This window comes from Topomyia yanbarensis, chromosome 2 (genome assembly GCF_030247195.1).
Source record: "Topomyia yanbarensis strain Yona2022 chromosome 2, ASM3024719v1, whole genome shotgun sequence".
Taxonomy (NCBI): domain Eukaryota; kingdom Metazoa; phylum Arthropoda; class Insecta; order Diptera; family Culicidae; genus Topomyia; species Topomyia yanbarensis.
This window is the reverse complement of record NC_080671.1, coordinates 316,207,792-316,230,558: the sequence shown is the minus strand read 5'-3', so window position 1 is coordinate 316,230,558 and position 22,767 is coordinate 316,207,792. Positions and strand designations below refer to the sequence as shown.

The window sequence follows — 22,767 nt, the reverse complement described above, 5'->3', positions numbered from 1 at the left end:
TATGATGAACTTTTTATTTTTGCATATTTCCATCTTCATGATAAGGAGAACATGCTCAAGAAAGGATTTACTCGAATTCAGTCTTGTTCGTCTGCTAGAGCCCATCAAACATATGTTCATATTTGGATGATAAAATCGGGGTTTCAATGTATTATAATAGATATTCAGCATTCAGCAGCTGATGATTGCTTGTCCCTTTGGACATAAAATTAACAACTCAATTTAACCCTAGAACGTTGCACTGGGGTACAAATGTATCCCACGCCTTCTTTGGAGCCGTGTGAAAACGAGAATTCGGCATTTACCGACCTGGGATTATCCTGGGTAAGAGTAGGAAAAGGTGGTATAGCCAATTGCTTATACCCTTCGTGGAAGCAGGTGTCAAAGTTGGCGTGGGGTACATTTGTACCCCAGTGTACGGTTGCCGTTAGTGTTTCGTCATGTTTCGTGTTGTCAGTGGAAATGTGATTCGTGGCAATACCAGTTTAAATACTGGTTATTTTACTACGTAAGTAACAATTAGTATTATATAATCGTTTTTAATCATTTATTCAATTAATTTAATTTTTAGGTAGTAAAAAAATCGTTCTCATTTTTACTGATTTTTATTGTTTTATTGTTCATTTTTTATAGATTTCAAAACAACGGCTCGCAAGAATAATTTGCGCAAAGTAACTGCTGTAACAGTAACGTTGCGTGTTACATTACGTGTTGTATTACAGGTCAGAAATATTTTTTCATTTCAATTTCCACCCCATTTCGTGGTATTTTCCAAAACCCGATTTTTAAACATTCACTCTTCCAAATAATTGCACTCTTTCAAAAATATCGAAATTCTATTTGATACCGCTTCTGGATCATTCTTTCAACTTTTAGAATCATTTAATTTTTTTTCAAATCGGTTTTAAATTTGCAAAGTTTAGTATTTTTGTGAAAAAAGTGAAAACCGCGATTTTTTCACTATTTTTTTGATCAAACCAATTTATGTATCATTGATTCAATAAATTCCGTACATTCACTTACACATCTGTTTTCACAATCAAAAACCTGTTTTAATCCACCTAGCGGTGCAATTGTGCCTTTCTCAATCATGAACACGAGAATTTTATCGTTGGTTATATTCATTCAAATGAGAGAAACCGATGTGACTGTTATTCAAAATTTGGATACTTCCGCCGGGACTTCCGGAAACCATGATGGTGGCCAATGTGGCCAAAGAGACTTTGAATGGCTGTTAGTGACCAAGTCCAACCAGTTGTGGCCACATTTTGGAAAAATTTTCACCTTTATACATTAATTGCAAAATTTGTTAAAATCGGCATTTTCTGCGTGAAATTCAATAGCAGCTTATGGGAACGCTGTACCTTTCATTTAAGACTAAGTTTGTCAAAATCGTTTCCGCCATCTCTGAGAAAAATGAGTGACATTTTTGGTCACATACACACACAGACGCACATACATACAAACATACATACATACACACGCACAGACATTTGCCGAACTCGACAAACTGAATCGAAATCGGTATGTCACTCGGCCCTCCGTTAAAAAGTCGGTTTTCAGAGCAATTGCAATACCTTTCTATTGAGAAAGACAAAAACGAAAAAATGATGTATTATACATTTCCTTTTTTGCATTTTTACCTGTGAAAATTGCGATCAAAGGCGTTGGGTACATTTGTACCCCAGTGCAACACTCTAGGGTAGAAAACGCAAGTGCAACGTTCTGGGATTAAAAATCAACTGGACACTTTCCAGATGGCAGATAATCAAATCTCGAATTTTAAATATCGATAGAGTTGAAACTATGCGCAAAATACCAACATTGGAAGGTACTTTACTTTTGCCTATCCTTTTGACAGCGTCGATAAAGTAGTTTCTGCACGCTTCTACTAAATTGATCGTTTTTGTTTTCACAATAAGGGTTATTATAGCATTATAGTAACCTATGGTTAACATGGTCAGTATAATAACAAAACAACACACTATAACTATTTCCAATATTGTTCGTCAAAATTCTACTATAGATTTGTACGTTTTTGTTTGTAAAGTATTTCGCTAGAAAACTATGTTTGAACTATACGAGAATTATTAGGAACTCGAAACTAATACCACGTTCACACTACGAGTTAAAACGTGTTTTAACGCTATCTTGATGACGTTTTTTTTGTTGCCAATTACTATAACATGTTTTAACTTTGTATTGTGAACATAGTATAAGCGACTATTTGTGGAAATGTACATGTATATTCCAATGAAAAAATGTTCGAAACTATTGTCGTTTATGTATTGTAACATAACCTAACGCCACATTCCCCAAATGGTTATCCGACTGAAAACAATACCCCAAACACAGAGAACAGACATATAAGCTAGAACAAGCTTTCCAGAAACCCCTGTGTAAACATTTAAATGAAAATACGTTGAAAATCGCCATAGCATACAGGTTCGCATGCGTGAATCACCATTGTATCCAAGTTTGCACACAAGTCCCGTATAGCGATTGCTGGGCGATCGAAGCGCCGACCAGTGGCAAGTTGCTACTTGCTGTTGTCATTTCAAAGCGACGGTTTTATTTCTTACACAAGTTGAAAACTTTACTTGTATGTCAGTTCTCAGTGCCCCAAATGACTGAAACAATTTACGGTATGGTATGTTTATTGTCGAATCACAATATGACAAATTGTGGAAAAATAATAATACAAATTATCCATTTATTGTGCTCATTTATGCGGGAAGCCAGGTTTCGTTTATTTGTTTGAAAAAGGCTATCAACTAACCATTGGATTAAATTAGCTATCTACGACATGCTTTATTTTTTCGTATTTTTTCTCATATTACTACACTATTTACGCTACTGCTTTGATACGATACGATAGCCACTACGACTGGTATTTAGATTAACTGTAAACACCTAGAAAAAAATCGCGCAAATTTAACGTCTCCTGACCTTTACATGTACGAGAATAAAAAATAACATCCCCTAATTTTACTCCCAATGTAGCGTTTGTTCTCAATGTTGACAAGTGTAATTTTATGTTACTGTGTATGCACAGTGGGACGAGCCCGGACTTAAGTCCATATATGAATGTTATGCGATATTCTCGCTAGTATATTTCTCCTATTGGCTGAGCCATCAGAGATATTTTTGCGAGATTTTAAGTAATTTGAACGTAAAATGAATTTTTGGCAGCTTTTTTAAGGGCGTAATTCAAGTGTTTTTTGCATAGTTTGACCATAGGAACTACATCCGGTTATTTTCTTTTTTCAAAGAAATGGTTGATTTTATGCATTACATTACTTCACCAAAATTATCGGTGTGATAATATTACATCATAAAATCACCAGAAATAAGTCACTGGTTACTTTTGTTAGTGTTTAGATAACAGTTTGTCATGAATTTTTATTGAATTCAAACTTCAAACGCGATAACAACAACGACGCCTGTGAATGCCCGTGATTACACTATACTCATTCGAAAGCTTTTAATTTTCTCTTTCAAATGTGTATGTGCTAGTTTTGCGAAAACTTGCGATAAGCAGTCAAAATTTAAAAAAAAAACTGAATGGAGACGCATGGTTATTACTGATATTGAATTTGAATAATCACTTTATAGCTAGAATATTGACACTAATACATGCACAACTTTCAAAAAGCATTGAGAGTATGATCTACAAGGGTTTTACTAGTGATGAGGACTAAGGAGCCGAGTGGGAAGTATGTTTTTTTAGATGGTAGAGGTATAAAGACTGATTGAAAATCAGCAAATATTTTCAATCATCTGAAATAGGGAATAAAATGTTTCTGTAACTATTTCTTGCTAACTTGCGCAATAGCTGTAAAATAGAGTGAACACAGTTGAGTTCTAGTCATTTGGTGAGACTATTTTGATACGAATTTGCATAGCAGTGATATAGCTTAAGGGTATGCGATATTATCCAAATAAAAAAGACCATTTTTAAATGAACCATGTACACGAAAAAAGGGTTTTGGATTTATTTTCATTTATGTTATGAAATAAGCAATCTAAGTAACTTAAAACACACCTACGAAAAAAACTCGTTGTTGATTAGTGAATGTAATTAAACATTCCACTAAGATGCTCAAAATGTTTGTTTTGAAAATGATAGAAAATGTAGCTTTCATATCAAGTAACCCACTAATGAAATATATATTCCAAAATTAGTCGAACACATCTTATTTGCTTCGTAAAAACAAAATAGTCATTTCTGAAGCCCCATAATGAGTTGTCAATTAATTCATTTCAATATGGAAAATAAATTCCAAAATTATTATTGAAAAAATTCATTATAAAAGACAAAATACTTACTTTTGAGCCACTCTAATAAGTAGTAAAGCTAATTTCTATTTTTATAATTAAAATAGAAATTTAGCGCACAAAAACTTTTTTAAATTTTTTTTTTTGCATCTTCACTACAAAATAATTCTTTGAGCCACCCTAACGTATAATGATATTTTTTTACATGTGTTAGTATCAAAAACGATTTAGTATACGAAAATTAATATACAAAATTTTTTTAGTACACGAAAATTAACATACAAAAATATTTTTGAGACACCCTAATAAATAGTAAACGCTTATTTTTGAAATGTTTTAATATCAAAAACGAATTCAGCGTACCAAAATTACATAAAATCGTCCTATTTAAACCGATACGGCAAAGTTTGGACTTTAGTCCACCTTTTGTTCTAAGTCGTCCCACTGTGGTATGGTAAGTACAAAGTCAATGGAAAATTATCATATGTAGCGCCATCTCAAAGAATTCTGCTTACATTTATAATATGTTTCTTCAAAACTTGTTCGTCACCCAGAATCAGGAATCAGAATATATTGGCTCAAATGGCACGTTCCCCGTACATAGTCGGGGATTTGTGCCTTGCCGTGTGTTTTCATCATTTCCTGAGCGGAAGGAAAAGACAAGGACGTGTGGGGAAGTAGAATTGGAAGGGTGGGAAAAATAACAGCACAAAACAAAAATAAACAACAGGTAAGTTAAACTCACAAGTAGTTCAACTTGCCTGCGAATAAGCCTAAAGCTCTTTACCACATTGGATAAGAAACTTTAGTATGTCTCTGAGTTTCAGTCGACCAAACATGGTTTCGTCTATATAAGGACGGCTGAAGACTCGAAATCGCAATTGCGCTACCGCTGGACAGTTGCATATCAGATGATATGAGGTTCCGTAGTCGGATTCACAAAGATCACATGAAAAAGACTCAGCGCGCTGAATAGTTGCCATGTGATAATTGAGTTTGCAGTGGCCGGTTGAAGCCCTGGTCAGCATGCCGTAGTGGAGCTTCGAAAAATGTAAGAGATTTTTCGAAATCACTGGGCATGGTTGTTCTAGAAACACCTTTGTTTGGCGACACGTTTGTAGATTTCTCCAATAATTGCGGTGCTCGGACGAAGCCCAGGACCGTATTTTTCCCGTATCCAACTTGTCGAAATTGGCAGCGCGGGCTCAGGACCAACGAAGTCAATCGCTGAACCTGCCCTGGCCAATTCGTCAGCCCATTAATTTCCAGTAATACCGCAATGTCCGGGCACCCAGACAAGGTAGATAGTGTTGACAATGCTTAGTTCTTCGATTTGGGTTCGGCACGCGATCACTAGCTTGGACCGGGATTTGTCTGAGCTAAGGGCCTTGATTGCAGCCTGACTATCGGAGCAGAAGTTTATAACTCTGCCGGACAAACTCAGTTGAAGGGCCGATTGCACCCCGCACATAATCGCAAAGATTTCTGCTTGGAATACAGTACAGTATCTACCTAGTGAGTGAGATTGTTCCAATCTCATTTCACGACAGTAGACACCAGCACCGGCACGTCCCTCCATCAGAGAACCGTCAGTGTAACAGACTACTTGCGTTTGTTGTTGTCTTTCCATAAAGCCAGACAACCACTCCTCTCGAGAGGGAATCTTCACATGGAATGTCCTGTAAGGAAAACTACAAGTGAGTGTAATATCGCTGGGAGCAAGAATATCTTCACCCCATGTAACCATTTGTGACCACAATCGTGTATGACTGGTAGCAAGATCAACATGATTACTGTTCCAAAGCCCAGTAACCTGCAGTCTGTATGCACATGATAGTGCTTCGTGTTTTAAGTGTATGTGTAATGGTTTGATATTTAAAAGTGCCTCAAGAGCAGCAGTCGGAGTCGTGGTAAAAGCACCAGTCAACGCCATGAGCGCCATTCTTTGCAGATGGTTTAGCTTTGACTGGACTGTCACCACCTCTCCCCTCTGCCACCACACAAGGCATCCGTATGACAGTATTGGACGTACAATTGTCGTGTAAATCCAATAGATGTATTTAGGTTTGAGACCCCAGGTCTTTCCAAAAGTTCGTCTGCACTGCCCGAAAGCCATGCACGCTTTCTTGACTCTGAACTCAATGTGAGCAGACCAATTCAGTTTGGAATCCAATATGACCCCAACGTATTTGACTTGATCTACACACAGTAGCTCAGAATCAAAGAACTGCAAGGGACGAACTCCGGTTGTTATTCGCTTCTTCGTGAAAAGAACCATTGAAGTTTTGCTTGGGTTAACTGATAGTTTAACCTGTCGACACCACTGTTCGACGGCTCTTAATGCCTGTTGCATTAAGTCAAAGATTGTTCCGATGCAAAATCCAGTAATTAGTATTTGGTAATCGTCAGCAAACCCGTAGGTTGGAAATCCAAGCTCATTGAGTTTCTTCAACAAGCCGTCAGCTACTAAGTTCCATAACAAAGGTGACAGAACGCCGCCCTGAGGACAACCGCAAATACTCAACTTCCGTATCTCAGCCTGTCGCAGTGACGAGCAAAGTATGCGGTTACTAAGCATTGCGTTTATCCAACCTGAGATACATGCAGGTATCCCATGACCGCGCGTCGCTTCCAGAATAGACTGGAAGGACACATTGTCAAAAGCACCCTCAATATCTAGGAATACACCCAAGCTAGATTGCTTGAGCGAGAAGGCTTTCTCAATGTTGTAAACAACATCGTGAAGCAGAGTGATCGTGGATTTCCCACACTGATATGCATGTTGCATTTTGTGCAGTGGATGTTCAACTAAACTAACGTTCCTGATGTGATGATCGATTATCCGTTCCAAAGCTTTCAGAAGAAAAGAACTTAAGCTGATAGGCCTAAAACTCTTGGCTTCTTCATAGCTTGAGCGCCCCCTTTGGGAACAAATCTAACAGCTATTTCTCGCCATGCTTTCGGGATATACCCGGTAGCAAGACTGGAAAGCAAAATCTTTTTCAAGACATGTTTAAGAATATCAAATCCCTTTTGCAGTAGCACGGGAAGTATTCCATCTTTTCCGGGTGATTTGTATGGAGCAAAGCTGTCAACTGCCCACTTGACCGATTCAGTGGAGACCAATGTGCGTGCTAACGCCCACGAGTCCGAATCACCAGAATGAGATCTGTGAACATTGTTCAACTCCGGATTGATACAACCTGGAAAGTGTGTGTCGAAGAGACAATTAAGAACATCTTTTTCGTCCGTCACATAAACACCATCTCTGGTTTTTAAGGAGTTCATCTGAAAATCATTCGATTTGGAGAGAATTTTATTTAATCTGCTAGCCTCGTTCAGACTACAGACATTAGTGCATAGGCTTTGCCAGCCAGCCCGTTCTGCAGATCTAAGACATTTCTTATATGCACTACGAGCTGACCTGAAAGCCCTGGAGTCATCACGCTGACGCCGGTTCCAAGCTCTTCTCATAACTTTCTTCATTCTTTCAAGCTCAGCCCTCCGCCAAGGGGTTCCCCTAGTCGATTTAACAGTACGAAGTGGACAAGCTTCTTCGTAGGATGCTAATATGAATGAGTTTGTCGTATCCACGACGTCATCTAAGTCGTCTAGTTGACTAATTGTTGGAAAATATCCATGAAATTTAATCGCCAAGTTTTCCAAAAAGAGGTCCCAGTTTGTAGATTTAGGATTGCGATATGTCACCACATTGAAGGTGACATCAAAATGATCGAAAAATATATATTTATGATCGGATAGAGACGGTTCAGTTTCATTTGGAACCTGCCAATTTCCCAGTTCATGCAAAATTCTATCAGAGCAACGTGTTATGTCTAACACCTCCTCCCTCCCAGACCTCGCAAAAGTTGGTCGGTTTCCCACATTCAGAATATGGAGATTTGTACTACTTATGTACTCCATCAGTTCAGAGACTCTCAGATTGATGTCCAAGCTGCCCCAAATGATGTGATGAGCATTCGCATCACTGCCGATAATGAGCGGAAGCCCATTTCTGCTACAATATGATACAACGCTTTTGAAATCATCAGAAGGAGATGATTCGTTATGCGGTAGGTATGCTGAACAATATATATATTTTTTGTCTACGTTTCCGACAGTCAGTGTAACTGTGACAACACAGATATCGCAAGTTGTGAGCTCCGATATGAGACACGCGTCAATAGCCTTATTTGCAAGAATGCAAGCACGAGGCATTTCACGTGGGTTAGTCATGCCTGTCTTGTTGTAAGCAATGAAGGCAGTGTTAAGTAACTTTCCAAAATAGAAGTTTCCTTTATGGAAATACGGTTCTTGAACCAATGCTATGGAAGCTTTACCTTCCTGCATGAGTCGAGATAAATTCATAGTTGCTGTACGTTTATGTTGGAGATTGATTTGTGCTATTCTAACCATTGTTGAATAGAGAACTGTACATTTCATCTCCAACACAAATTGCACAACAACTAGAGGACACCAAGCGAGTTGGGATGTTAACGCATATAGCGAGCCATATCAGGTTTAAATGGGACATGATCATTTAATTCCCACGATTTGCGAAGAAAATAATGGTCCACTGTGTCAGAGATTCGCATAACACAGTAAGGGCAAAACCCAAAATGCTCCGTGCGCGACTGGCATATTTTAGACCCTCCAGTCATTAAGTCCTCGGCACGGAACTGCACCTTGACTTAGGGTCTCCTACTTTCAGTCGCCTCCTACGACATGGGAGCAGGACTCCAGTGGCTCAATTCTAGGCCGGATACCACACGGCCTCTGGGCAGGTTCATCTGTATACATCGAAATTTGATAATCGAAACTCAACAAAACTTCACCGAACTACCATCAGCTGAGAGTCTCAGCAAACCCCCAGCCAACAAAAATTCGGCAAAATTAAGTGGATCATCGGTGAAAAAAAAAATCGATGTGTAGAGTGAACGTTCCGCTGCGTAATGCAGCATACTGGGGAGTTCGCCCAACTCTTCCCAGGCTCCGTTCGCCATTGAGAATGTTTTAAACCCCCTCAACAATTTTACCCATAGCACGGGTCGCATGACACTATGGAATTGGGGTTCCCTGTTTGGTAGATTTTTACCACTGAAACAGGTAGTCCGTAGTGTAATGCTTAGCCGGTTGAAGCAACCACTACCGACACTACCCGGCTTATCTAGGCTTTTCGGTGAAAGAAGCTGACATTGAAGAACAGCTTCCATATTTAGATGGGCGAACAGCTGCAGAAGGAAGGAAGGATAACGGGAGGAGAGGGATTTGGGATTTGGGCTAAGCGCTTATTTAAAGGCGGCGCTGGCTCGCCTTGTCAGGGCTGCTTTAGGGCATGTGGTATTTAGGCCTAGAACGTATAGGGCCCACTACCTCGTCCTACCACACCCGCAGTCAGCCCCCGCTGCTGGTTCGGGTCGCGAATCACAACTAGTTGCTATCGCGATTAAGCATTATCCACCACCTATGACCCGCCCGGTTGCTTGCAGCTCAGCTTCCCACGTAGCGTTCCTCCACCACCACGGGGCCCGGGTTTAATTATCATATGTAGCGCCATCTCAAAGAATTCTGCTTACATTTATAATATGTTTCTTCAAAACTTGTTCGTCACCCAACTTGGATGTCGGATATACCACACGGGGATTTCAAGTGATTCCGCAACAGATCCATGGATCGAACGCTAATAGGGACACAGAAACTGGACTAAATTCCAAATCATTTAAAGCCAGTTCCATACAAATCGGTCAAAAACTGACAAAATGCGATCAAAATTAAAACAGAATTTTCAGAAAAATTCTAATCAGGTACTGTAAAGGTTAAAGATCAAAACAATGGGTTCTGTAGGGTTGATGTAGCAATAATTGTATACTTAACTCTTTCATGCCCAACTTTTATCTAGTGCATGTAGGATTTCAAAACTATTTTTCCTTGAAAAAGGTGAGGCCAAAGAACACGAAAAGCCATTTTTCATAAAGATAAGCGTTTCCCTCGCAGTGCTAGAAGCTGCTCAATATTTACCTTCCAATGCTTAATACAATTCTTCTAGAATATTTACAATTGTCCACTTGCGTGAAAAACGTAGCCAAAGGCACTCTAAATTGATAAGTTTCATCAGTTTTCAATAATATTGCAACATAACGAAGGTATATGAAAAATTCATTTTTCGTCGTCAAATTAAATTGTCCCTGGCAGCACTGCTCTATTGGAATCCAATCAGACTAACTGCAATAATTTCGGTTCTAGAACCGATGGTTGTAACTTTTAGTACTCAAATGAAAGGCAATAGTCACATTTATAAGCCTTACTTGGTTTTGTGAGTAAATCTTGCCTCAATCAAAAGTTATAGCTGTTTAAAAATGTTGTTGTCCACAAACAACATGGGCATGAATGGGTTAAAGAAAACTTTTGTTAACAAATCGATGATGATGATGATGATCGATGTTAATACGTTAAGCGAAAGCTTTCCCTATTCCATAGAAAAAAAATATAAAGATTGTTTACTAACCAATTTATGTATTCAAAACCGCTTGTAGCACTGTAGGAACAAATGTACCAATCGTGGTGCAATCGCTAATTTCAGTTCCTATTGTTGGAAATCCCATTGATTTCTTATGGGACTTGCAACTATAGGTACATTAGATCAATTATAGATGCAAGGAAGCTCAAAATTCAAAGAAAATCAATTTTTTCAATAGTTATTTGAGTAAATTTCAAGATTAACAGTTTTACTGTCGCATGATTTCAGGGTGATGAACCTATAAAAAAATATTTGGTTATGGTTGCTATCTTAGGCGTATAACCCACTACTGCAACTATTGGTACACCTTAACTATAGGAGCACCTACCCTAGTATTTAGAGTAATCTTAGAACTATTTTTATCGAAATCGAAGAACATCAATATGACAGTGACAACATTTTAAAAAACCGGCTCTTAAGAATTTTTAATACTCCTGGCATTCACTACACAATTATTGAATGGGGTAATAATGCAAAGATATCACAATTACGGTGTTCGACAAATAAACTAATTTGAATGTGTTCGTGGCAACAAAACAGAGTATTTAAAGATTGTTTACTATTTCGCTGAACATCAGCGAACAAACGACACTTTTCCGAGTTATCAGTATAAAAATTTACTGCTTATTCACCTGTGCGGCAAATCGCCGAGCTAAGTGTGTATTCCAAATTTTTTTATCAATTTATTATCATCTAAAACAAAAGCCAGGTTTCATTTGTTTGATTAAAAAAGGTTATCAACCAACCACTGTCTCCTTATAATAAACCTACTAGCGCAATATCGATAAACGATAAGTGACGCATGAGTGACGTGTAGTCTCTTTCAGCTCATACAGATTACACCAATTTATGTACGTACTTTATCTTCCTATACATTATGTAAACTGATATGCACGAATAAGAGGAAAACTATTATATACTACCATTTTCTTCAATTATGGACTTATTCTGCACATACTCTGAAAAGTTGGTATTATTTCACGTTCATAACAACTTTTAACAAAATTGTACACAGATGTTTCAACTTAAAATAATCTTGTACTTACCGATCACTTGTATAAATGGCTTGTTTACATCATAACATAAATTACATCAACGCGTGCCTAGTAGTAATTGCTTCTAGTGTATCGATGTTTTAACACAATTTCACATTCAACTATACAAATATTTGCTACCGACTAAAACCCATTTTTTCACGATTCAAAATAAATAACTACCGCACTAATGCTTTTCTATACACAAAAACCACCGTCTTCCATAATCAGCTGGGAAGCTGAAGCTGCAGAAGAAGCTAATGCTGCGAGAATCACACTCAAAAAAACATCAATGCAACCTCCAAATTCTCCACGCACTAGGTACTGGATTTCCTCTGACACTGAGGCAGAAGCATACATATGTATTAGCATCACATCATTAATCGTCTCATTATGTTGGCACTGCTGCTGCGTTCGAGTGAAAAATTGTAGACGAATCTAAATTTACGCACGCGATATTCCCGCGGTTCCACGCGAATGACACCGCGCGTAAAGTCAACAAAAATCGGCACCGACCAAATCGACGCGTTTAAAATTGATAACCCGACCCGGCCGAGTTCGACGATGCGAGAAAAGTGTCGTTCCCAATCCGTACACCACCGTAGTAGCCGTCGAACTGAATGGATCTGTCTAGTCTGGCATTTGGTAAAGAATACACTCTACGACAAGGACACCACCAACCGCCACCAACGCAGGCGATGACTGTACCGATGAACGCCACGATGCCGGTTCGCGACGCTCGGCGCTCGTGGTATGGAAGCTGATTATAGCATTCACTCACTTTGTTCGCTCTTGTGGATACGCAAAGTCCACAACAAAACGAAACCTTTTGCGAGCGAGGAATTTATCTTCCGTTGGTATGTCTTACCCCACGGTTAGGTTCGGATAAGATTCATCGTGAGATGTGAGATTTGTTTCCATCGAATCTTCTACCGGCTGGTGCAGCATCTCTTGGTAAACGACGCTAATCGCATTGCAGAAACAGATGAGCATGGATATGAGCGTTAGATATAGTGTCTTAAATACACGTGTTAATTTAGATGTACACTACCCGTCATAAGTTTGAAAACGCTTCAATAAATATTGCAACACCCCCCGAAAAGTTTGGCATCACCTAAGAAAGGGTTAATTCAAGATTCTGTATCTAGAAATCTACTTATTTAGTTCCTTCAACAAAGTTGTTCCTTAGGCCAAAGCGGTTTGGTAGGTGAACATTTAAGTTTGAAATTCTATCGCTACATGGCGGTAGTGTATATGCGAATTTGCGCACTTCAACTTGTTTCGTTTCATTTTCCTTACATGAAAATCCGTATCTTCAGAGTAATCATTCAAAAGGTCATGCCCATGTGCATGCCAACCCTTTTAAGGAAGGCGTCTGGTGTAAAGTACTTAAACCGAAAGTTATTTTGTTTTAAGATTTTGAAGGTAACGTAATAATGCATCTTTTGTGTAATATTAAGGTTTATTTATACATTCATTATGCACAAAAAATATTTTCAGTCACACAGAGCCACACATACGAGCGTTCCAAGAGTAGACGTCCAGCCATTTACACGTCGAGGAGCGCCGCGGCGAACACGATAACTTTTGATAGCATTGCCTGATACAAAAAATTTAATCAGATTTGTAAAGCTTAGACTTGTAGTAACTCGATGAACCAAAAACAAAATGAAAAAAGCTCATGAAAACCGAAAAATCTAATATTTAACTGTGAAATATGAACACTTTTCTTCAAAATAATAGAGAAAAAAATTATTAAGTTTTCGATGGTTCATCGACAAGCTACACATATTGTGCATTATCATAAAAAAATCAAGTCAATTCGTTGATTAGTTTTGAGTCATCGTGTTCGCCAATTTGAAAAACACTGTTTCAAGAAAAACGCTATTAAAAAGTGCCCTACATCAAATTGCATCACGGAAAAAACGCCGTAGAAAATAACACATTAGTTATTTTTCCTAGAAAATTTGGGTAGAAGTAATTGAGAGTGTATTGTATACACTGTATTTTTGTCGTTGTCAGTTTTACGAAACTTGTTACCGATAGATTGAAATCTGCGTGTGTTACAGCAAATACGCACGAGGAATGCATGGCTGTTTGCAACAAAAGATGCTCAGTGTCGCCACCGAGATTGTGGGAGACTATTCTAGAGGTTCAATATTAACAATTAAGCGGGTAAAATTGTTTACCCACCACACCAGACGCCCCCTTAACTCGGAACTCTGTCAACATTTTTTCCGAAATAAACATTTTTGCATTTTTTGATAGTTCTAATTAATCCGTACGCATTTGAGAAATTTGAAAATAATTTTTAGATTTTTTGCTCCAAGTTGACCATGGAGATAACCCCAGTACTAGCTGGCGTCCAAAAGGGGCTAACCCCACATTGAGTTTTAAAGCAATTCAAGTTTTCTCGTTCCTTATCCAAGGTTTTAAGAAAAAGTAGTATATCGATTCGCAATCAATTTTTTTTATGTTGTAGCTCACATATCGGTAAACTCGATATAAAACTGATTTTAGTTGGACTGCATTGTACGTTGACGTTTCGGCCCAAACAGTCATTCCTGAAGGTGAGGGTCGCTCACATACTTGCTATATCAGGCCTACGGATTTTTGTTTCGGGAGGGGCTTAAAAATTATTGCATTGATGTATTAATTCTGATGACTTGAGATAGTCACTGGAAACTGAACGTGATTATGAAAAGTTCTTAGTGAAAACAATTCCGAAACTAAAACAATAGACACTAAAAAAACCTAAGAATATGTTGTCTGTTACAAGAAAGGCTGTAGTGCATCGACGAATTAAATTTGATTATTATTAATTTACAAGTTAGAAATTTCTCTAGTTACAAAAATAAATATTCAAGAGTTCAAAGTATTTAGGGCTGCTTGAAAATGCTACGCATTCTAGACTACAGTTTACAAGGTGTAGCAGACGCTAAATTGGAATGAGTAGAAAAATATCCAGAAACCCGTCTCACGAAACTTTACACACATTTTTTAATCAGGAGAACGAAACCAACGTCAAGGTTGTCTCCATGGATAGGAATAGGTTCACATTTACGGAGACTTTAACCAGCGCAATGCCGATTTTATTCAGGATTCTGAAAATGAAAATATTCTAATCCCAGTCGTAGGAGAAAACGAAACACTGAATTTCATCTTTGACAAAACTGCTAGCATAGGATTAAATCAAATAAATCATGTAAAAAATCAACAGAATTGCTATCTTGACCTTTTATTTACAAACACTCAGGATGATTTCTGTGTATCTGAATCTTTGGCTCCTTTGTGGAAAAATGAAGCTTTTCATACTGCTATTGAATTTTCTTTGTTCATCCATAAAAATCAAGAACCCAACGTCTATGACTTTGAGGAAGTCTTTGAATACCATAAAGCTAATTATGACAATATCAGACGGAAGGTAGGTAATGTCGACTGGCAAAATACCTTTAGGAATGAAGCGAATATTGAAACCGCCCTGGACGTATTTTACAAAATAATTTTCGAAATTATTCATGAAGAGGTGCCCATTAAGAAGAAAAGACGACACGGTAGTTCGAAGCATCCTATTTGGTACAATAGGCAAATTAAAAATCTGAAAAATAAGAAACAAAAAGCCCACAAGCTATACAAGAAAAATCAAAATAACGAGCACTTGGAACAATATCTCGACATTTGCGATAAACTAAATATTTCCATAGATTCTGCACTTGCGGATTACAACTCCAAAACTGAACAGCAGATTAAATCCAGTCCAAAGAATTTTTTTAACTACGTCAAAACTAAATTAAAATCAGACAATTTCCCATCAACAATGCACTTGGATGACAACGTACATAATAGCCCGAAAGAAATCTGCAACCTATTTGCAACATTCTTCCAAGAAATATATACAACTTTTTCTGAACAAGACCGCGATCGCGATTATTTTGCTTTTCTTCCAGATTTTCCTATGGATATTGGTGTCAGTCATGTCATAGTGGAGGACATTTTCAATGCTCTAAATCATTTGGATTCATCAAAAGGTGCTGGCCCTGATGGAATTTCACCATTATTTATGAAAAACCTAGCAACCGAGCTTACAACTCCATTGTTCTGGCTCTTTAATATGTCTTTACAATCTGGAGAGTTTCCCAAAACATGGAAGAGTTCTTTCTTAGTACCTATATATAAATCTGGGAAAAAATCTGACGTTCGCAATTATCGTGGAATAGCCATAATCTCCAGCATTCCGAAACTTTTTGAATCAATCATTAACGAAAAAATATTTCTTCAAATAAAAAACAGAATTACTAACCTTCCACATGGCTTCTTCAAAGGTCGTTCGACCTCAACAAATTTATTAACTATTCACTGATTGCAATGGACAATGGAAACTACGTGGAAGCACTTTACACAGACTTTAGTAAAGCATTTGATCGAATCGACATCCCAATGTTACTTTATAAATTAAAAAAGATGGGAATTGAGCCTGAGCTGCGTACGTGGTTAGAATCATATCTATCCAACCGCCAGCAAATAATCAAATTCAAAGGAAAGCAATCTAATCCAATTGAAGTCACCTCAGGAGTTCCACAAGGCTCTCATTTAGGACCTCTATTGTTTATTTTATATGTGAACGATATTTCCTTCCTTCTCAAAAAACTGAAAGTACTAATCTATGCCGATGACATGAAACTTTACTTGGAGATAAGAAATACCGAGGATATTGATACATTCCAAAACGAAATTCTAGTTTTCCACGCGTGGTGTCAAAAAAGCCTCCTACAGCTAAACGTGAAAAAATGCAATTCAATCACTTTTAGTCGAAAACGACAAACATCGAATGTTGTGATTACCTTAGGAAGACAGACTGTAGCAAAATGTGAAAGAATTAGGGATTTAGGCGTTATATTAGATTCCAAGTTAAATTTTATTGATCATTATAACACAATTATTCACAAAGCTAACAACATGCTCAGTTTTATAAAACGCTTTAGTTATCATTTTGTAGATCCGTATACAATCAAAACATTATATATTGCTTATGTTAGGTCGATATTGGAATATTGCAGCATCGTTTGGTGCCCTTTTTCAAGCACACATGAAGAACGAATAGAATCTGTCCAAAAACAATTCATATTATTTGCCCTTCGTAAACTAGGTTGGATAGCATTTCCTCTGCCATCTTATGAAGCACGCTGCATGCTTATCAATATACAAACATTGAAGGAACGTCGTGAATTTGCAATGCTTTCGTTCATTAATAATATCGTCTCGCATCGTATTAATTCAGCCGAAATTCTATCCAAATTAAACTTTTATGCACCTTCTCGACAGCTACGAAACCGAAGCATATTCTCAATAACTCCATATCGCACAAATTATGCAAAATATGGCCCTATAAATCGAATGATGGCTGTTTATAACCGCTATTGCGAATCAATTGATTTTACAATGTCCAAACTAAAACTCACACAATATTTTATACATAAAAGAAATTCTAACGCATAAGAAAATGATTCTGTAAAAGCTGAAATTGTTTTATTTATAATAAAATTACGTATATATATATTTTAGTAAATAAGAAAAATGTAAACATTACTGTAACTATACCAGTCTACATCGATTGGCGAAATAAATAAATAAATAAATAAATGAATATATCAATGTGAAATTCAAGTTCACCGTTGCAAAGAATGTCCGAACAAAGTGAATGTCGAAATTTGCTTCAAATCTTCTGATAAGGCAGGCGATTTGTTGATGTGGAAAATAGGTTCAACTCCTATTTTCATGATCAGGCGTCTTGCTACTATTACTAGTTCTGTGACTACATCCGAAGTTTGCGTTAACTCAACTTTATGAAATTTTAAATTTATATGATACTGATCATGTCGTAATCATAACAATCCTGGGAAAAACACATGTTTTTTTTCATTTGACTCTCGTGGGGAATGGGTTAAAGACTATCTTCGACAATAGTATCAGGCGACTGAGAAAAACTATCTATTTATCTATTTAAGTAGATTCTTTTTGGATACTTTTTATATCATTGGGCTTAAGTATTAAAAATATCGTAGTTTAATTTTCCTAGATCCCTGAAATAATAGTAAAAGTCAAAATATAAAGTGAGTGCAAAAAACTACTGATTTCACTACAAGAATAAGAATATCTATTGACTTTCAGCAATCTAGCAAAACCGTTGGAATTTGAGAAGATTACCTAGATTAAGTAAATAGTATATTTGAACGTTTGAAGGTTTTATTTCGGAATTCATGGGTTTTTGAACAATGTAAAATATATATTTCAATGATTTAATCTAATGGAAACTATACAGAATTTAATCTACTGAACGAAACTGCTCAGAACATGTTCACTAATCGAAAGAAAATTACTTAGCACTGATTAGTGAAGGCTTCTAATTTGCGTAAAATTTGATAAACATTGATGACACCACCAAAATAACTAGAAACTATAAACATAGGTGAGCCTAATAATTTCAGCATTACTTGCTTCCGACACATGGAAGAGAACACATCGCACTTACATTTATTTGCCGAAGAGACTTTCTTTTAGAGTTGTCTGTTTTTAAATTGCAGCAAATTATCCGTTTCCTGCGAAACTTTTGCAAAACTTTTAGTCAATTCGTCAAACAAATATGTGGACACTAATTTCTTCAGTAATTGGTTCGTTTTTGAATAAAAATAATTAGCTTTTGATTTTTTTACAATCATCATCAAGATTGGAAGAGATGTTGACTTCTTGAAGAAAGTTGTAATGTTTGTCTGATTACAGGTTTGTGTTTTCACTATTTGAGAAAAAGTTTCAATTAAAGTTGTTGCACCTAACTCATCAAAGTTGTACGGATAACGAAGACGAAATGAAAAGATCAGAGCGCAATTTCGAAAGCACTCGTGCTGAGTGTACAAAAAAGATAGAAGATGTACAGAAAAGATAAAAGAGTCGATTTCGATTGGTTGATTTTTTCCTCTCTCTTTTCTCTCTTATTTAAGACTATCTCTCTCATTTTATTCCATGATGAGCAAAAACAGAACAAAAGACTGTCATATACTGAAGACATGAAATCGAAACACTTATCCCAACTTATTGGCTTATAGATTCAATCAGTCCCAACATTATAGTCGCTCTTCGTGATGGCCTATTGTTTTACCACTTTTTGACCCGTCCACCTTTAAAAGTATTTTGTTTTACACGTTTGTTGTAGATATCACGGATTTACGGATAATAGTGTATTAGTACGGTACGAATTCTTGTAAAATTAAATGAAGCGTCAATAAAAATGGTATTGCGTTAAAATGACGCGAAACAAAAACTGTCTTCACGGCTGAATCGTTATCAGACAAATTGAAATACTTTTTGTGTAGCACAGTACAGAGTGCACAGTGTACGCTAATACAGAAATTCAAAATTGTGTGCAATTCAAAAACTTATCATTTAAAAATAACAAACGGGGTTGTGGGTCTTTTATATATTTCCTTATGTAAACAATAAAAATAATATAACGAGTTTAAATTGGTCGTCCGGCAGATCTCGCGCAAGCGCTTAGCCATTGCACGTGGAAACTTGTTCACGAGGCGAGAAAATATTTTTGTCCTCACCAACTATGTCTTGGGGGGAGGGGAGTTGTTCATTTCTATCTCACTATTGTACATTTCCGTGTCATCATCGTAGTTGCTGCCTTTATGTTCGCGAATAGCTGATTTCTTCCTTGCTTCTCGCCCTCACTAATTTCCCTTCCGAATGGATTCCATTTCTCCCAAATGTGACATTAATCTGCGAGTAAGCGGTATCCGATCTTGTAGCGGAACATTGATTCTCTTATCGTCCATATATAGAGGGATATTAATTATAGCATTGTCACACACAGTTGTGACAATGTTTTAAGTTGTTCGAAATGAATGGTTTCGTCTGGGCTAATTTATTGAGCGCCAAATGGCTGACATGGTAGAACTCGATAAAGGCGGCTTCCGAAAGTCTAACCTCCATTTACTTCTTCAGAAAATGTTTCACATTATGAATGCTCGGTCCTGTGCGAATCATCAATAATTTTATAATCACCGTATTTGGCTGGAGCACTACTTCTTGCTTCTGCTACTCACTGATCTCGATAGATTACTACAGCAACAATTATAGTAACAGTTTCTCTTTTATTCTTCAGACAAGGCACACAGTATAAAAGTTACTATTTTTGTCGTTCGCATCGCACTGGCTCGAGTAAAACCATAAAGCACACTGAATTTCTTGACCATTGCCTTTGGTGGTTAGAAATAGCCTTCTTCAACTTTTTCATTTGTTCAAACCAAAAGAGCAAAAATGTTTGTTAAAAGTCGCCGGTTTTTTAAATTTATTATTGAAAAATTTCGGGAGGGGTTTTAGCCCCCTAGCCCCCCCCCCCTCTGGCTACGTGCCTGTGCTATATATGCCTATTTCTATATAGGGTGGGCGCTCCTATAGTTGAGGTGTACCAATAGTTGCAGTAGCGGGTTATACGCCTATCTAAGGTACCAACCATAACCAAATATTTTTTATTGGTTCATCGCACTAACGGCCAATTTCTTCACTGGATGAAAACCGGGTTTCGCTGAAAACCAGTTTTCGGGTTGCTGGTGATGAATTAGCCGAAAACCGATTATCAACGAAAACCGGTTTTCATCCAAGTGAAGAAATTGGCCGTAATATCATATGACAATAAAACTGTTATCCTTGAAATTTGATCAATTAACTATTGAAAAAATTCTTTGAATTTTGGGTTCCCTTGCACTGAAAAGTTGATCTAATGTACCTATAGTTGCAAGTCCCATAAGAAATCAATGGGATTTGCAACAATAGGAACCGAAATTAGCGATTGCATCACTATTGGTACATGAGTTCCTATAGTGGTACAAGCGGTTTTGAATGCATAAATTGGTTAATAAACAATTTTTAAATTTTATCTAAGGAATAGGGGAGAAACCTTTCGTTTAACGTATAAACATCGCCCATAGACATATTCATCGATTTTTTTATCAAAAATTTACCTTAAGTATACGACTATTGGTAACAGAGTTAAAATCATATTCAGCCGCATTTATTTTCAATATTCAGTGACGCAGCTGAAAACGTCAAACGAACAAACCGCCCATTCATCCATGAAGATTTTCATTCGGCTCCGATTATTACACGAAGCGACCGTGCAGCAACGAACCAAGCGCATCAAAGTAGGCCTTGGCTCAATGTAAGCGATGAAGATTGTTGTTTCATATGCTTTACCGGCATTTGAAAACATTTTCCTAGATAATTAGTGAAATGAATATATTGTACGATATTCAACTGAATGAATAACATGGATATTTGAATGAATATTTTTTTCTATTCACCGCGAGTCGCCAGGGCCGGCGTTACACTTTTAGTCCGAGTGGGTAGAAAGCATAGGCTGAGGGGTCTACTACTAGGGATTTGTCCAATGTTCTCGAAAAAAACACGTTTAAATTACATTCGCATTAAATCACTTGAATTAGTCCGAAATTTCGAGCGGGTAATTACCCACTCGATTATTTTCGAGTGGGTAGTCCTACCCATAGTACCCATGCTATCCGCCGCAAAAAAGATCTTCGATTATTTTTAACTCTGATTGGTAGATCAACCCTAATACATATTTCTTGCACAAATGTATATTATTGAGCATATTTTTTCAAAAATTCCAGTGAAAGTGTCATGTCTCTTCATTGAAAGGGATTAAGAGAAGAGTTATGGAGTCTTCGGAAAAGTTACTGTATGGCACTTAGCGTTTTATTTGGTTGGATCATACTAGTTCGGAATTCAGTCGCTAGAGCAGAGTTGTTATAAACTTGTTAATAAAGCTAGATTGAAATGTGGTGTCTTCGATAAAGTTGTAGGTCCTATCATTTTAAATATATCTTCTGAAGATGCAAGCTTTGTAGGTCCTGTATGTTTCGAAATAGAGAAGGTTTTAGTTAAAACATTTTCTTACAGATTATGTTTTCGAAAATGCGCCATATTTCAAAACGTATTGCACCTACAAAGTTGATATCTTCAGAAGATATATTTATTGTTATCTGACATACAACTTTGCCGTAGACACCATCTTTCTTTCTCGTTCCATTTAAAGTTGATAACAGCGCCGCCCTAGCTACTGAATTCCGAACTAATGTGAAATGATCAAATTAAGTGCTAGATGTCACATAAAAACTTTACCAATAACAACGTAACTCTAAAACAAAAGATAAGGATAGGACGTGTGAATTGTGAGTTAGACCCTTTTGGGCGCTAGGGTCCCCTGGGGTTACCGCCTTGAACTACGAGAATGCTTGTGAATTGAAAAGTAGTACATGTAATGATCTTATTTTTTCTAGACAACATGGGTCAATGAACTACGAATAAAACGTGTATTTTTACAATAAAAACAATGCTAATTTGGAAATGCGGGTTTTTCCATTTCCTGTAAAAAATGCAAAATTTGGGTTAAGCCCCTTTTGGACGCCAGCCATTCGTGTAGCGATATTGTATGTATATGTGAAATAATAATACATTATGGGACAGATTTTATCTCGTAATGCTGATTTCCTAAAAATTCGCGCCCTCAACGAAGTTGTATTGAAGGATAAGATCGTGTGCATATTACCTGTTTGATTCGGATCTTTCTAACTACGCGGCACTATTGAATTTTGTATTATCAATCGATCCTGACAGCCTAGACAATCGACATCTTCAGGAAAGTCAATTTTAAAACCAAGTTTGTATGGATATCCAGCTATATAATTCGGAATCATACCACAGAGTAGCTCTTGTGTCTTCAGAGTCTGCATCATTTTAATTGTATCATTTCGTGGCGCTAGTGTATTTGTGCATGTCAGAACTCAAATTATCTAGTGGAACTCGTGTATTTAGCTAAATAAAACAGAAAAACCGACTTAATCTACCTAGATGAGACATTTA

At 37.1% G+C, this 22,767-nt stretch overlaps 1 protein-coding gene across 1 annotated transcript in view; it reads right to left on the bottom strand.

The window, feature by feature from the left end:
* LOC131683670 (atrial natriuretic peptide receptor 1) overlaps positions 1-12,449 on the bottom strand; it is a 369,276-nt gene extending 356,827 nt beyond the window's left edge. Inside the window, exon 1 of the mRNA XM_058965853.1 lies at positions 11,842-12,449. The gene's annotated coding sequence lies outside the window, so the exon portion shown is untranslated. The remainder of the gene's footprint in view (positions 1-11,841) is intronic.
* Positions 12,450-22,767: the final 10,318 nt, after the last annotated feature.